The sequence below is a fragment of the Sinocyclocheilus anshuiensis genome, unplaced genomic scaffold (genome assembly GCF_001515605.1).
Source record: "Sinocyclocheilus anshuiensis isolate Anshui unplaced genomic scaffold, SAMN03320099.WGS_v1.1 scaffold1089, whole genome shotgun sequence".
NCBI classification, from domain to species: domain Eukaryota; kingdom Metazoa; phylum Chordata; class Actinopteri; order Cypriniformes; family Cyprinidae; genus Sinocyclocheilus; species Sinocyclocheilus anshuiensis.
This window is the reverse complement of record NW_015555709.1, coordinates 1,556,909-1,563,320: the sequence shown is the minus strand read 5'-3', so window position 1 is coordinate 1,563,320 and position 6,412 is coordinate 1,556,909. Positions and strand designations below refer to the sequence as shown.

The 6,412-nt window shown below is 39.0% G+C and overlaps 1 protein-coding gene across 3 annotated transcripts in view; it reads right to left on the bottom strand.

Annotated features, from left to right (window-relative positions):
- The window catches only part of LOC107671869 (MICOS complex subunit mic25a-like), a 98,238-nt gene that overhangs the window by 32,530 nt on the left and 59,296 nt on the right, over window positions 1–6,412 (bottom strand). The window lies entirely within an intron of this gene.

The following is a 6,412-nucleotide window of genomic DNA, read 5'->3' as shown; positions in this document are numbered from 1 at the left end:
CCTGTGGATGGTTTAGTAGAATGAATGAATACGGGGAGACAGGTTAAACTGAATTACCGGCAGAGTGGATATTCATTAATAACGCCAGTGTCAAGAGTGGCAGTGACTAGAACAACTATGATAAATAACCCAGCGAGCGGGAAGGAGGTGGAGGGGGTGAACAGACCCAACAAACTCCTCGGTACATCTGTACAGTAGACCCTGCAGGCAAAAATGAGCCACAAATAACCTGTCATTCATCCTCACTTCAGACAAACACCTTCACTCAAACTAATAACGCGAATCCGAACGGCCATTGTTGAAATTACTGTTTAAATGACGATTATTGACTCAGATAATAAATGCGCTGAGATCTGTGCAAGAAATTTGTACTAAAAGCCAAAAATGAGCGTGTATAGAGCAATATACCCAATCATTCTAATCATCCTCAGAGTCAATTTGAAAGCTATTGTCAATTTTTTTAATGCAAGTTTGGGTTTGGATAATGTATGTGCCAATCAAAATGCATTTTAAACTAATAAAACAAAACAGCAACCACAAAAGGTTTAATAAAGAGATTTATCCATCTAGCTAATCAATCTGGTTGTCAAGTTAACAAAAGATTGACTAACTAGTTCTCACATCAAACTAATAATGCACAAAGAAACAGCTATTGTAGAACTGATTATTACAATTACAGAATCAGATCATGTAATAAAATAAATAAATCAAACTAAAATAATTTATTAAAAAAGTACAAATTTTAGATTTATATAGTCAAACTAACAGACAAATTTACAATAGTTCTAACAACGTCACACCAAACTAATAGCATGCAATCATTCTGCTTTTGTTAAAATGTTAAATGACTGACTCTGATAATGTATATTCAGTACATACTCTAAACCAATAAAACAAAACTGTATACAAAAATAATGTATTTATTTGTGCAACTACCCCTTTACTAAAAAGCATAATCTAAAACAATCAAAAAAAAAATTAAAAAAACAATTAGCTTTCATTTTTATTATTTCTATTACCCAATCAAGTTATTCACACAACAGGTCAAATAGCTCTAATAATGTATGGTGCATTCAATGTGAACATATCTAAAGCAATACCATTAAATTTTAAATTTAAAAGAGTGAGCTACTTCGGCTTCACACCACAAAAAAAATGTATCGACTACTGATGGCTTGACTGATAAAATGGATAATGTTTGTGGAAAAGTACTGTATCTTTGTTCAAAACATATCCTAAACCAACAAAACAAGGCTTTATAGTGCGATTTATCCAATCAAGCTAATTACTTTGGCCGTCAAGCTGAGGAAAGCTTGGCTAGTCAGGTGTCATGTCGAATATCACTGGACTGATTAAGCAAAGTGAATCCACGCATCCACCTCCAGCTTCACTGCAACTTTCAGACGATCGACTGACATCCTGCTTAATTGAAAGGCGATTTAAAGGCTCAATCTGGCTTAGGTTTCACTTGCAAGTTCAATTAAATCATCAAGAATTGCCATCATTCTGATGCAGAGTAAAGATACGCAGGGTTGTACGTCTTATCGTCGTTCGGGGAAAACCAGACGTGGCCAAAAGGAGAAGGGCGAAGGAAATAAACTTCCATCAATAGCACATCTGCACACGTTAGAGGGCCGCCACGTATCAGATCCCATATTTTTCATCAGCCGCCGAAACCGTTTTTTGTTTTAATTACCCCGCGAATGGAAGAACGACTACTGTAGTCACATTCTTTGCTCCGGCAGATAAGAAACTCTCCTTTAATTTAAAATAAACTGCCTTTATCAGGAACGGCAAAGGCTTCTGATAGAGCAGAGGGTTTATTAAAGCAGTCTGAAGAAGAAAATTGGCTTGCTCAAACCCGGGCTGAACTGAAATGAACCAAATTGAAGGTGAGGTCTTTAACAAAAATATTAGCTGAGCTGCTTACGAACTGCTCTGCTTTGAAGAGCACAAGCCGTGCCTGTTTAAGGGACGCTCATTTCCTCATTTCACATCTGTAAATAAATAACACCACCACGCTTAAAGATTAAATGTTAATTACCAGAATTTCGTCTATTATTTGTAATCTCCTTAACGAAGCAGAGTGCTACAGAACAAAGCGCGACTTCAGAAACCTTTCCGAGGCGGAAACGCACAAAGCGCAATTCAAAAACATGGAAATTAAATGCAAAGAAAAAAGCAACTACAAAAGATTAAATTAGCTTAAAACACATTCTGTGTGTAGGAGCATGTGCTCGTAACTTGAAGAGACAAGCTCATTATTCTGATGCTAAGGAGCCGCACGAGCTGAAAATTGGTGGATACCAAAGACCGCACCGAGGTTTAGATTCCGCTCGCTCATTCATTATTTCCAATCAGCTCTCGTTGATAAGAGAAAACAAGACTTTGGAATTACCGCACTATGGAAATCTCTGCGAGCCGCGACTCCAACTCGGATTACCGTCTGAATGCTTGAGAAAGCGAGATAAACAAGTAATAGCTAGAGAAGAACACAAAACACAAAATCAAACTTGATATAACACGTAGGTCACGAGGCTTTATCAGCTCAGAGTTCGGCTCGACATGTTTTCCGAACCGAGGGTCTAAAATTAACTAGATTAGAGCGCCGTTGCCTTGACCTCGCTCGAGCTCAGCTGGCAGATGAGAACCTCGTCTTATCTCGTCGACTCTCCTTCCAGGGGCTCGCTCGCACTCTGACAGCTTTTCAATTGACTGAGCACGGGCTTCCTCTCCTCCTCTACCGCATCCCTCCACCCTCCCGTCCAATCTCACCTGTAGGGGCCGGCGTTTTTTCACAGCGATGGGCCCCACTTAAACTTGACAGGGCGAGAGGAGGATGGGAGGAAGAAAGAGATAAAGAGAGAGAGAGAGAAAAAAGAGGAGAGAAGGGCTCGGAGGGATCTGACAAAGCTGATAATTACTCCCATGGCCGGGGTCTGCGTTTGCTAGACCAGCGGGCCAGAGTTCTGCACCTCTCTCCGGGGTATCCACAGTCTCTGAAGTGCTGAGGAGTCACTTCTCTCGCCTCCAGTCAATCAGCGCATGGAGCTCAACAGTCATGCGCGCTTCCATAACCTTCAGCCCGCCGAGTAGAGACAGGTGTAGAGAGGAGATGTTACTCTGGTGTGACAAGGTGAGGGGTTGTTGGGTGCAGGAGCTGTCTGACATGTCCTCAAGGCAGGAGGTCACGAAGCAACAGTGCAGAACTCTGCTAAAAATCACACATCCGCACTTTAATTCAACTTTCGGTACAACTGGAATTCTCCATTAGCCACTCCTACTCATATATATACACTAATATTGGCACCTTGGTAAATATGAGCAAAGGCGGCTGTGAAAATAAATCTGCATTGTTTATCCTTTTGATCTTTCATTCAAAAAATTTACAAGATTCTAAACTTTCATTGAAGTAAAACAATGGAAAGTGGGGGAAACTCACATTATGAAATAAATGTTTTTCTTTAGTTCACGTTAGCCACAGTTATTGGCACCCAATTATTGCAACGTCCTTTTCCCAAGATAACAGTTCTGAGTTTTCTCCTATAATGCCTGATGAGTTTGAAGAACACTTGACAAGAGATCAGAGACCATTGCTTCATCCGGAATCTCTCCAGATCCTTCAGATTACCAGCTCCATGTTGGTGCTTCTTCTCTTTAGTCCATTCCACTAATTTTCTACAGGGTTCAGGTCAGGGAACTGAGACAGCTATGGCAGAAGCTTCATTTTGTGCTCAGTGACACATTCTGTGTTAATTTTATGTTTGTTTTGGATCATTGTCTTGATGGAAGATCCAAACATGGTCCATTATCAGATTTCTTACAGAGGCAGTCAGGTTTAGATTTTTTATCTGTTGGTATTTGATAGAATCCATGATGCCATGTATCTGAACAAGACGTCTAGGACCTCCGGCAGAAAAACAGGCCCACAACATTATAGATCCAGAAGTATATTTAAACGTGGACATGGGGTACTTTTTATCCCTGTTTGCACCAATCCCATCTGGTGGGTTTGCTGCCAAAAAGCTCTTTTTTATGTTTCATCTGACCATAGAAGTCAGTCCCATTTGAAGTTCCAGTCATGTCTGACAACTGAATATGCTGCTAGAGTTTGTTTTTGGATGAGCCAGGAGTTTTTTTCTTGAAACCCATTTGAACGACATGTGGTGATGAAGTGAAGTGAAGTGAAGTGAAGTGAAGTGAAGTGAAGTGACATGTGGCCAAGTATGGTGACTCGGAATACTCAGAATTAGTGCTCTGCATTTATCCCATCCAAAGTGCACACACACAGCAGTGAACACACACACACTGTGAACACACACCCGGAGCAGTGGGCAGCCATTTTTTGCTGCGGCGCCCGGGGAGCAGTTGGGCGTTCGGTGCCTTGCTCAAGGGCACCTCAGTCGTGGTATTGAAGGTGGAAGAGAGCGCTGTACATTCACTCCCCCCACCTACAATCCCTGCCGGTACGAGACTCGAACCCGCAACCTTTGGGTTACGAGTCCGACTCTCTAACCATTAGGCCACGACTTTACCCATGTAGGGGCTGTTTGATATTTTTTAGACTTTCTTACCCTAAGACTCAACTAATCTCTGCAATTCTCCAGCTGTGATCCTTGGAGAGTCTTTGGCCACTCAAACGCTCCTCCTCACTGTGCATTAGGACGATATAGACACACGTCCTCTTCCAGGCAGATTTGTAACATCTTTAGTTGATTGGAACCTCTTAATTATTGCCCTGATGGTGGAAATGTGGATTTTTAATGCTTTAGCTCTTTTCCTACAGCCACTTTCTATTTTGTGAAGCTCAACAATCTTGTTCTGCGCATCAGAAATATATTCTTTGGTATTACTCCTTGTGATGGATGATTAAGAGAATTTGGCCTTTGTGTTCCTCATATGTATAATCCTGTGGAACAGGAAGTCATGGCTGGACAATTTCATGCTCCTAGTAACCCTGGTGTGCTAAAAAAATTAAATATGAATGGGAATATACTTCAGAGATATTTTACTCTTACTTTACGAATTTCTTAGGGTGCCAATAATTGTGGCCAACATGCATTGGAGAAAAACATTTCATCATGAGATTTTCTTCCCACTTTCAATTGTTTTACTTCAATGATAGGTTAGAATTTTGTGAATTTATTGAATGAAAGATCAAAAACATAAATTATGCAGATTTATTTTCACAGCCGCCTTTGCTCATATTTACCAAGGGTGCCAATATTAGTGGGCGGCACTGTATGTGTGTGTGGGTGTGTGTGTGTTTGTACAAGGAATGTCAAACGACGACCATTGTATACTTGACCTCCCTGCATGATATGCAAATCAAGTAATCTTACTAATTGCATTCATTAGGACTGGGTTTTGACACAAATTTCACAATTCGATTCGATTCTCATTCACAAGCTTTCGATTCGATTACCGATTCGATTCGATTCAATATCGATTATTTTGGATATATATCAGGTACAGTACATGCCAAATTTTCTCAAGGAAAAAAAATCTCTCAACTAATGCTGTAAATGCATTTGGTACTACATTACTATAATATTGAAGGTTAAAACTGACTGATTTGTAAGCTATAGCATACAACTGTTAAAATTACACAGTTTTTAAAATCATAAAGTCGCTGAAACACTGAATGAGTGATTACATGAGACAGGATACGGATTGTAAAGTTGTACTCTTTCTTTTAACTTACCTTCGGATGTTTAGTCATGTTTGTTTTGTGCTGAAACTGGTATTAATGTGGTGGAGATGATCAGTTCCTGTGCGCCTCGCGCTGCTGCGTCTGTTGAACTGAGGCGCTACAGCCATCTGTCACTCCACATTAAACAGCGCCAAAACGGCATTTATTGTTTGAATACTGCAATGCAATGGACATAAATTGAAACCGGAGACTTTGTTTCATATTAAAAGCACCAAAGCACAATGCTTATTGCGATTTATTGGATTATTGGATGGGAAGTGCCCTTCAATGTTCCGTCCATTAACTGAAAACAGGCTAGACTAATCGATTCTTGGGATTTAAGAATCGATATTGTTCCATAAAAAAGAGAATCGATTAATATAGAGATATCGATATTTTTTACCCAGCCCTAGCATTTATCAATATTTGGTAATAAAAGCTCCAAAAGTATAATATTTCAGATGAAAAGTAATAAATAATAAATATTTAATAATAAAAAAATATAGAAATTTTTGTTGCCGTCTTTATTAAGAAAAAAAATATTAAGAATGTCAATGTTAATATTATTGACATAAAATAATATTTATAAAATAATATTTAATATTATTTACAATTTAATAATATTATTTTATAATATGCATTGCGGGAAACAAGCAAAAAATAAGGAAAGGTAAATAACTAACTAACTAACTAAATAAATAAATGCATATAAAAACAAAA